We start from the raw sequence: 11868 nt of genomic DNA on the forward strand, positions 1-11868 counted from the left end.
AAAAAAAAAAAAAAAAAAAAAAAAAGAAAAACCACTCCCTTTTTCAAGAGTATTTGTTTCATCTGTTTTAACGTTATCAACACACACACCCAAAAATCAAACACATTTTTCTGAAATAGCACTGCTAGCTTACATACTTATTGGCAACTTTACCACTAACCTCTGGAGAAAGGTAAGTATCCACTTTATCCCTCTTTTCCTCAAAGTATTTCTAGGAACCATGACACATGAACATTCAACTCCTACTTGTGATGTTAAAATTCACGTTAACCTTTTACAGTTTGAAGCAATAACAAATTAATTTCATATATTAAAGTATGCAAAATAATAAAAAGTTAGCCAGCGATATTATCAGTACTCAGAACACTTTCTTCCATTTCTTCCAAAATGCTTTGGAGCCAGATACTATTAAAAAGTGTAAACCATAAAAGAAGGCGGCTCATCTTTCTGTAGCCTTGCAGTGACTTTTACTGACTATATCTGGCTTGAAATTCAAGAAGTGCTGAATAATAATAGAAACCATCCTTTTAGTTTCGGACCACAACCGCACTGTTAAGTGTCTTTTTTCTTTTAAATACACATTAATCTTTTACTTCATGTAATCTCTACTTACAGTTTTGAATACAAGTGGTCTGTTTGTGAAAACACTCTGATTTGTCTGTATTGCCTTCCTAAAAAAATGCAATAGCTGCTGCTACAGTTTTAAAATGCTATGCCCCCCCAGTGCAGAGCCCAGTCACCTTTCCACCTCTCCGGGTGGCTTTCAGAGCTTAAAAATTACAATTCTGCCTAATTCCAACCGTGGACTCAGCACTTGCAAGTTGAACTCCAGCTTTCTCGATTTCGCTGTTCTCCAGCATAGTATCTGCGAAGACACAGCAGAAGACAGAGAAGGACTGATGCCAGTTAAAGCTGGTATTTTACAGTCTCTCTCCTTTCTCATAAGATTTCAGAAACGACCTTTGGTTTTGTGGTTTGTTTTTGTTTTTTTTTTTTTTATTTCAACACAAAAGATAAGCATGTTTGCAAAAGACTGATCTATAGTTTAGGTCAGTCAGAAATACTCAGTGGTGATTTGATTCTACAGCCAGGTTATGCTCAATTACTGCCATATTGGGCCACTGAGCCCAGTCTCAAAATGATTGTGTTCTTAGTACACATGGACTACAAACACATCAAAGAGCTAGACCGAGCTCTTACCACACTTACAGCAAAAGGACTGCACTGTCTGCTTAATACCACCACACACAAACAAGGCATATGAAACTAAATGCATTTTGTACACTCCAAAAATCATCTTTCCTGAGACCTAGCTACAAAGCTTAATCCCACATGTGCGTATTTAAATAAGGCACCTCCTCAAGCTGGAAGCAGATGTATCTCATCAACAGGTAGCTTTATTTCCCTCATTGCAAATACGCAAGTCATAGAAGATAGCTTAAGCACCAGTAAAACTGATACTGCACGCGGCTTAGTGTTTTGTGTCCACGGGGCTTAGCCCCCTCAGCCTGCCCCCCTTCCCACAGACACTGAGTGCCTTGCTCTCCCCGTGCTGTTATGGTAGACATCACTGGGTGGCACTGTTAGACAATGTTCATGTCCTTGTCAAGGTAAGCAATATCCTCTCTCCCCCCACCTCTGCCAATTTTTAACTGCTGGTAGTTCAGCTGTGCAGGTTTTTCAAGGATGCTGTTGCAAGCAGCAGCAGCACTGCTCTCTGACATCCCCTTTTGCACTACAATGTGCTCTGAAACGGTGCTTGCTCCTCAGGGAAATAAAACCTGGTGCTTTGCAAAAATTCCAGAACGTATTTTTTTCTTTGAATACTGTAGGCGTACAGTGCTATATTTGCAAATCCTCAAATACAAAAATAGTTGTACTAAAACTCCAGCATCATTCCCTATAGTTGTTTTTACTGTCAATGAAGCCACTGTCGTAATGACCCCAAAACCTAATCTCAGAAGGGCCACATGCGCTAATACCGTTACAGAGGTGCTCCCAACCTTTCCCTGTCTGCACTCAAAAGTCCAATTTTGCCCAACTAGAGAGAAAATACTTAACATGTATTGCTCTGCTCTTTAAGACACTGTCAACTGCTAGTTATTGAATTTGGCAAGATACTAAAACCAAAACAAAACTCATTAAAGAATAATAATAAACTTCTTAAATAGAGGTAGCTTAGTTGCAGTTAGAATATTATTCTTCTTTTTTAATTCTTTATTAGAATAATATTCTTTACAGATTAGTATATGCTCAGAAATATGCTCAAAACTGCAGTAAGATACTTATTGAAAGGTGGGAAGGCTACTCTGATGGCCCAAAACGTGTGGGCTAATAATTACCAGAAATTTCACATAGGTTCTTCACCTTCCAGCACAAATTGCAAGGTTGATGTAATATTACAGGATGTGGAAAATTAGAAGCCAGAGCCTTGACAGTGACTACAGGACTTCAAATATAGCTATTATTTGACCAAAAGCAGGCTTGACGCACATACACCCAAAAAAAAAAAAAGAATTCCAACTCTACAAAGATGTCTGAGGGTCAGAAATTAGCTACTGTATTTCAGTATCGCAAATGGTACAGTATTCCTACATATTAGGAATAATATGTAAAAGCTTACTTAGTACTATTAACTATTTGCATCCACATTATACAATACATAATCAACATTATACATAATCAACAGCTCTACTGAAAAAATATCCCTTACTTTTCAAAGAAATAGGATGGGAGGAAGGAGGTTGAAAAGTGATATTAAGATATAACAATTGTACAGCTTATGGGTTTTCAATGCTCCGCTGTGTACAAGGAATTTGGAGTAGTCAAACACTGAATTCAGAGCCATACAGACCTCATGACACGACACCACTGTGAAGAAGGATATTAGAGATGCGAACGATGTGGATGCGACAGCCTGGGTCACCCAAGGATTCCTCCCCCACCTCCCATAAATACATATATTGGATATTACACATGGCATTCAACTTCCACAGAAGAAAATGGCAGCTTCTGGGTAACTGAATGAGACAGGACTGGTTAGGACTTTGTGCTTCACCTCTTAAACCTCACCGGCTCAATTACTTTCCATTCCTGCATTTTGCTCTGGGGGCTGAGACAAGTCAGAGGTGCTGGCAAGAAAAACCTAGATGCAACCACTGACTTACCATCTTTAACTGATCTTGAACCAGGAGTATATGGCCTGCCACACCTACCACAATGCCACTGGCTCCTGGCACCAGGACAGCTCGAGGCCATGGGGTGTGGACCCACTGGGAACCCACTGCAAACAAATTCATCCTCAAGAATTATTCTGTAGCTGGCCACCTTCTGATGCTTAAAGCAAATTCTGCTGCAGCTTTGTCTACACCGTGTTGGACGTTTGAGCGTCTTGGCATTCAGGAGATGGAACGCACTTACCGGAGTCATGGCAACCCGGGGAACCAGAGGACTGCCAGCGTTAAGTTAACCCACAGCGTGAACATTTCTCAGTTTGTTCCCATGTTGTCAGAGCCTGGCAGCTAAACAGGAAAGTCAACCAAAATAAAGGAAGCAGTACTACCAAACAAGTATCACATCTGAGCTGCTGCCTGTGATGTACTTCTCATCCACAAAATACAATCCTGAAGTCCTGATACAACATGCAGATGTTTGTTTTAAAATAAAGGCAAAATATGAACCTTCACACCAAAACTGATACGGCAATGAAAAAGCAACCTTAATTCTCAGGTAAGCTGATCATTACTATCTGTTTTATTGTGGTTTTCCCATCATCATTCAATCCCCAACATCACTCCACACATTACTTTAATAACTGGGAAATTTAAATCCTCTATGTACTATCTCCAAACTTGGGATCTACCCTTTGAACAGTCAGAAATTAATATGCCATATCAAGACTGAATGTGGAGGAGCCCAGACCAGCAGCTTGCACCTAGACACCAACATGAGCTGCTTTACATGACCCAACGTCTTCATTAACTCAAACAACTACTGTGAAGAGCTGCCTTTAACGGGTGTCAAAAATATTTAGCCCTCTTTCTTTTCCTTTTCTAACTGACAAATATGTTTCTCTTCTGCCTTATGTTAATATTGTTTTCAAGTTGGTCAAACCCACAAAATTTTGACTCCACAAAATTGCCATCAAGGACAAAAGGGCCCCTAGCAGAATTTTTTAAAGAAGCAAAGATTTCAGATCTATTTGCATATACACTTCGGGGTCTATTTTAAAAATAAATAAATAGAGGGATGCACAAGGAGAGATCTTTGTTTTACTGGAAAGCAGTATCACCTGGTTCCCACACATTCGCAAGCCCCAGCTAGGGAACGCTGGCCTTCACACCGGTAAAAGCTGTGCTTTGGGCACTTGCATTTGTCTCTTGTCTCTTTGCTTCTTTACCTTACCTCTTCTCACAGAAATAGGATCCTGGCCTAACTGAAAAACTTCTAAGAAGCTGCACTGTATGCAGCCATTATTCCCTTTATTTTAAGGTTCATAAAAACATCAGTTCTTCACAGAGAAAATGACTGAGCTGCACAGTATGACTAATGGCCCTGGCTGAAGAAAGCACTCCAACATGCACTCAGCCCCAAGCACACACTCACGGCCCAGTGATATGAAGAGGAACTAATTGTTTTCCTTCCTCGGGATGGCTGCCAGAGAGAGTGCAAGGCATGCAACGCATTTCCAATTTCACTTGACTTAAACGACTGGCATACAAGTAGCAATAACAAAACTCCTACTGATGTGCGCACTTGGTCCTTCTCCCTCGCTCCCACTGCAATTCCAAACCCAAGTAAATTAGGATCCCAGAGTGATAGGTCTCTGCTAACATTTGATGGGAATTAATATGTCCTTTGAAGCAATTAGCAAAGTAAGAGAGGAGAAGTTAATTGTGACTGGTAGTACACACACTTCACCTTAAGCAACTAAATCTTATTTTGAAGAGTTTAAAAAGGGATGAAGCAAAATGAGTTTTTTATTCCGACATTTTAAAGAGATATATATTTTAAAGGATATGCAAGTCACTCTGTTAAGTGGTATCATCTACACAGTAAGCTTTCCTTCCTTCTACAACCACTCAGCCACCAGACACCTTCCTCTCACACAAGCTTAAACCACCGAGGCATTTTGCAAACCTTGCCCCTTTTATCTCTCCTCCCTTGGGTAAGGGCTTTTATTAAAAGCGCCAAACTGTTGCCAGTGTGCTGGTTTAAACACTGCCACTAATTACACGGAGGAGGCAGAAAATTGCTTGTAGGGCAGACGGCTGGGGCAGGGTCCCCACGGGGTGGCCGCACGTCCCCGTCCCTCGCGGGCACCAGGGCTGGCCACTGCTCTTCAACCAGGCTTGAGTAAGTAGGTCAGCTGTCACCTGCGACGGGGTTCAAGCTTCTCACAGAAGAGCACATTATCAGTGGTATCTCAGGATCAGTTTTCGACAGCTGAGGCTGAAATCTTTTTGCCTATGGAAAACCTCAGTATATTTTTTGGCCAGGAAATCGGCTTTCTTCCCCTCTTGGTTTTGTAAGGGAAAGACAGGAGCAGGAGACCTCCAGCTGCTGCATTGATCACCTCTTCCCCTACACACCTTTAGCTGTCTGTTTTGGAGACTTGCACAAGAATCAAGATGCAAGAATCAGTCATTTTAAAATAAACAAAACCTAACATACCCAGTATTTTCAAGTTTGCAAACACATCCTGATTACAAGCATTGTACAAATGGAACCAAAATGGGGAGGGAAGCAAGGAGTCATACTTGCCATTTTAAGTAACTTCCTAAATACCTCCATTTGATACATATCTATACTCTTCTGGTCCTGCCAGCAACAATAAATGTCATAACATCAATCATATCAATGAACAGTTTGTTTTTAAAAAAGCACCTCTCCCAAACTACTTTCTTCTCACACAAACATTTCTGAAACGCACAGGTCACTGTAGGTATATTATTTTAAAAAGGACTTGTTTCCTCTGCATTTTAGCTACAGCTTTATCCCTAACCTGATTCACCACAACTAAAATCTCTAGAGCAAGCACTACCTTAAACTTGAGTTTGCTGGACCACTGTGGGACAATGAAGGGGAAGGTGGGTTGGAGTTCAAATGTTCTGGCACTCTGGCAAGTGAAGTGGGGATACAGTTGCTCAAGTTTCAACAGCTCATCAGCTGCTGCTCCAGCCCTGCCGTGCTGCAAATCAAAAATCGTTCTGGGGGCCTGAGTGCTGCTTTTGCTATGTGGTCACTGACTCTCTGCTTAGCTCTGTTACCTGGGCTCAGGGCTGCAGCAAAGGCAAACCTCAAATGCAGAAAGCTGGGTCCCATGCATGCCATTTGGGGTTTTAGAACTATTTAAAAAAAAAAAAAAGGCACCCACGTCCACTCCAAATCCTTATCTGCAAGATGAGACAAGAAGGTTTATTCTCCCTCCTCAGGTACTTGGACTTTCCCAGATGATGAGGTCCATACATACCTCTTGTCAAAAAATATTTTATTGCATACCATGACTAGGAGAAAATGTTGATTTTCCTCTTTCCCCATAGAAAGGCTTTTTCTTCCTCATAAAAAATATAGGTGGCAAATAAGCTACATATGTGATGCATGTACAGTCACTTCTCCTGATGATACTGTCTAATCATTGGATATGTAAAAGGAGGGAATGCTGAGTATCCAAGAGGACAAAAAGACAATAAAACACGTATCCCCCTTAGCCCTACCTACCACTGAAGGCACATTTATTGTCAGAACGAAGCTTCTCAAGTTCCACCCAATTCGTGTTCCACCACTTGAAAGACAAGGAAATTAAAATCTCTCCTCTCCTCTGTTTGCTTCAAAAAGCTTTTAAGTTTCACTTGAAAAGAAATACAAAGGAGTCTTCAAGGACAGAAAAGAGTGGGTGGACAGTTTGAAAATTCAAGACCAAGCTCGCAACAAGACTTTTGAGACATTATTTCTTCAGGCAGTAAGAAGCAGGTAGGATATTACACCTTTGCACATATTCTCTATAAAAGGCATTTTGCAAGTTCTCTTATCTCATCTGTGGTAAAGGGTTTTTCCCTCCTTGCCGTGCCAGCAGGAGACTGCTGTGCAGACAAGATGATGTCACCTCCAGGAATCCCCCCCAAGCCCTGCCAGCTGAGTCCTCCCAGTAACAGAGATACTGGCTATAAATAGTTACCTGGGGAAAACAGGGATAGTTAAGGAATTCTGAGGAAAACAAGAAATGAAGACGACTTTAAAAAAATATTTTAAAAGGTACTGTTTCTTCATCTTCAGACATCAACAGTTAAGTTTCTTACAAAAAGGAGAGAACCACTGGGAGAACACCTCTGCCATGCGGTAACTCTGCAAAGCCCATTATCCAAATTTGCCACTGTTCCTAAAATCATCCAAGAAGTGGAAAAGAACATGAACATATACAAGGTTATACTCATATAAATGTGCTTCTGTCATACGAATCTGCTATTCAGAACAATCTCTGGCAAACAGAGATATTGCATGCTGAGTAACATCACTCCATGCTTCACAACCTCGCAACACAGAAAGCTGTAGACTGCGAAAGCCTTGTTTTGGGGAGTGCTGTACTGTTTTCCCAGCATTGCATACATTTCAAATGCTAGCTCTGCGTGCCATAAAGAGTATTTTGAAAGTTCTATAGAATTGTAAACATGGGGAAATTTCTCTCAAAATATGAAGTTTTAGTAATTCAGAAAGCCTAGAATGCATGCTGTAGAGAATTATTTAGCCTACATAGAACTACAGGTTAAAAAAACAAAAACAAAAACAAAAACAAAAACAAAAACAAAAACAAAAACAAAAACAAAAACAAAAACAAAAACAAAAACAAAAACAAAAACAAAAACAAAAACAAAAACAAAAACAAAAACAAAAACAAAAACAACAAACCAAAACAAAACCCTATGCAACTGCTTTGGTGACTACAAATTGTCATTAAGTACATTATGTCCAAAGTGGGAGTGACAATAAATCCCATTTGCAAAGGAGTTCAGCAAACCTCTACCAGGAGGTGCCTCAGATTTGTCTGACTCTAGGATGTGCAAAGATGCACCAGCTAAAAACACAAAGCGTGTCTGAAGTAAGTATTAAGTTTAAATCAGTATGTTAAAGTTATGTGGCATATTTAAGTAGTATTTGCATCCTGCAAAAGTAGCAGGTACTGCTGGTACATAAAATCCTATCAGATGATAAATAACAAATAACTTTCACTTGGCATGGAAAGCATTTGGTGTGTTTTGGGGGTGATTTTCAGAAGTGCTGGTGTGCGGAAACCCACGCTGAGCTCTGCCTAGGCTGGTAAGAGAACACTAGTCTCAGTTGAGTGCAACAAGCCTACTTCAGATACACATAAAATATTTACGAAGCCTGAATTTACAACTGAAAATTATTACTTTAGGTTTCCAGGAAGTCAAGTCCCATCTCCGACACCATTTGATATTACACATGCCAAATCCCTTGATGAAATACCTGCTGCGCCTCATACAGTGAGAGCAGAAAGCGCCACAGAGAAATAAGAGAACAGACTATCATAAACCAATTGTCTTAGCACAGAGAAGGCAAAACAACAAGCCAAATGAATTAATAAGTTAGTTTAAGAACACAGTGTCAGGGTAGTAAAAATATCCTCTTTAGTGCTGTACTGAATAAAGGAAACAGCTGTCTAAATATTTGAGGTTTTTCTGAAAAAACATTTCTATACTATGGTGAACAGCGAGGCTAATATTTTCACACACTGAAGAAAGAGAACTGACCAGAAGCAAAGGGAACTCTAACGGTGATGTTAGCCAATTAACAAAGCTATTTTCACTTGAGAAAAGATGGCATGAGAAACTTCTGTAAGTATTCTGTCAAGGAAGGAAATGAAATTAAAACAGACTAGGCTAATGCAAGCTGCTAAATGAAGAAGGAGTCAGTTCGAGTGAAACCAGCCCCGCTGCTGACAAAATGCACTGAAAGAGCTCATTAGAAGACTACTGTCACTTTATCATTTAATCTGCATCTCAACGACTGCCACAAAACAGATCTAGGGACTACCTGGGAAAATCTTTACACTATTAATTTTACTCTGAGAAATCAGGTAGACTTCCAACATAATCCTTAAGCCGGCTAAAGAGGCAACTGCATCAAGTGTTGCATCAGATCCGCAATGGAGATATAGAGACCCCAAAAAAGAGAAACTGTAAGGATTAAGACTAGTCTTCATTTCATGCCAGAAGTCACCAAGTCTGAACACCACCAGGTGCAGTCGCCCAAAGAAAAAGGTTTTCCAAATGAAATGCTTCAGCTCCTCAAGAAGCACCTGAATGAGGAATTAACAGCAGCAGCCTGGAAATTACACTGTGCTGAATTATAATAATCATCTCCTGTAAATCACCTGGTATGTGTGTCCCTTCTATATGTGACATTTTAACTCGACTTCCCTGAGACTGATATAAATGGTCAATGGCCTCAATGTGAAAGCCAATGTTTTGGCTTTGTACGCTTTCACTTGACCAAAATAAAATAGTGTAGAAAGGCACGAATTCCATGTTTGTAGCACTTTGAAAATCAGGCCCTTATAAAGTGACAAACTTACACAAATATCAGCGTTCCAAAATTTTAGCCTCTGCAAATTACGTAATCAGAGTTAAAAAGCCAATCTGTTGTCTGAAAAAGTATCATCATTTCACTTTTATGTACTTTCCTCCACCCTCAAGAATAAAATCACTTCACAGAAGGCTCAGATTAATCTTCCCTCCTTAATTTACAAAAATAAGCATTCTTCTCATTTGCAATAGCACCTAAGTTAAAAGTGACTTCACTGAGCTCAGAAGCCAATCTCCACTAAAACCCCGAACTAGAGCTCCACAACTTTTCCCTGAAATTGCCTCATCCCCCCCTTTTGTGTGCAAGAGTTAAGACATTAATTTCAAAAATAGCAAGCATATTTAAAAAGGAAAAAGTCATTAGGATCTGTAAGCAGGATTCCCCCCCCCCCGATGCCGATGTTCAGCTCAACTAATTCTTTACTGCTCTGTTGTTTAAGGCCAGTGGGGGGTGGAAGACAAAGAGGGAGAGAGAAAGAGAGAGGGAGAGAGAAAGAGAGGAAAAAAAATAAATCACCTCTTATTCATCAGTGCAAGCAGCTCCTACTACAAGTCACAGCAAAAGGCAAGTAAACAATTTATCTGAGTCCAGTGCTCCGTGCAGCTGGATAGATCCGGACAGGAAAAGAAAAACGTTTTGACTCCAGCTACCACCTAATAATTCTCCAAACACACTAGTTAACGTAGTCCAGCTGGCTCAAAAAACAGAAGTAGTCCTGCCAAATACAGAGCAAAGGAAAGACTGCTTTTCCCTGTACCACAGCTACGGGGCTGGAGAACGTGCCCGAGACTCAGGTAGGTCAGCGCTGCAGAGACTCCCAAGCCACTTCTCAACGCATTAGCTCAGGTACAGGAACAAGTTTAGCCCTTGTAGCACAGATTCTCTTGTAGGCAAATCCACCTGGCCGAGAAGCTAACCCTGCGTTGACTCAGATGTGTATGCTACAGCCCGCTCTGTTATTTTACCTGCTTCTGAGCCTGCTAAACTAAAGGCTTCTTATGAATCCGAGACTTGTTTTAAAGTCACAAGCTAACCCTCATGTATTCATTTTCCTAACTTTGAAATGCACCTTTAGATAAAACTGAAAAACATCCAAGAAATAATCACCTGGTACTATTTGGAGAACATGAAAACTATCCAATTAAAGCATTCACACACAGAGGGAATCCAGAAGTACATGCTGTACTTTTCAGAAATAAAAAAGGAAGCAATAAAACTACGACTCGCTACAGAACGTCTATTTATTGCATAGTTGCATGCAGCTTTACCAAAGCTAAAAAGACGACACAAATCCCAACAACCTGAAATCCCAAGACTAAAGAATCCGAATAATTAGAAAGAAATAAAGACGAATATTTTTTCCCAGGTAACTTGGGATTGACCTCAATGAGTATAGAGCTAAGTATGCGTCACATTAGCTTATCAAACAGAGTTCAGAGGGTACTGGAGAGAAAAGTTCACATAATCTTTGTATATATATATGTATATAAGAGTATAAGTAGATGTCAACAACATCTTAAAAGCAATATTACTAGTGTTAATATTAGGTAGATGAAAGATGCTATCCTGAAAGAAGCTAGTGTACAGAGAAAAGAAACTGAATGAGATAGATCTAGGGTTTCAGGCTCAATCAATTGCAGTCTTGAATTACACAAAGAGCTGATCGTTTTAACAGTGAATAACAGAAAACCAGAACTCAAAAAATAGCCCCCAGCAATCATTTAAGCCTGTTCTTCCCAACTTGCGAGGTGTAACTCACTGTTGAAACACTGCAGAGAACAAGTGAGGCAGGAAGACCCTTCCCCACTCCAAGAACCACATACTGTAATAAGACAAGAATTTTTAATAGGAAAAATTGGATATGGACTAGAAAAGCTGAGAAGCCCTAATACCAGTCCCTGCCTCCAGGACAGACTCTGGCATCTTTAGGCCACGTCTACCACACGCAGCATAATTTTTCTGCAGAAGCATCCCAGGCAGCGTGCAAGCAGCTCCTACTACAAGTCACAGCAAAAGGCAAGTAAACAATTTATCTGAGTCCAGTGCTCCGTGCAGCTGGATAGATCCGGACAGGAAAAGAAAAACGTTTTGACTCCAGCTACCACCTAATAATTCTCCAAACACACTAGTTAACGTAGTCCAGCTGGCTCAAAAAACAGAAGTAGTCCTGCCAAATACAGAGCAAAGGAAAGACTGCTTTTCCCTGTACCACAGCTACGGGGCTGGAGAACGTGCCCGAGACTCAGGTAGGTCAGCGCTGCAGAG

The sequence above is a fragment of the Aptenodytes forsteri genome, unplaced genomic scaffold (assembly GCF_000699145.1).
Source record: "Aptenodytes forsteri isolate BGI_AS27 unplaced genomic scaffold, ASM69914v1 Scaffold93, whole genome shotgun sequence".
NCBI lineage: Eukaryota > Metazoa > Chordata > Aves > Sphenisciformes > Spheniscidae > Aptenodytes > Aptenodytes forsteri.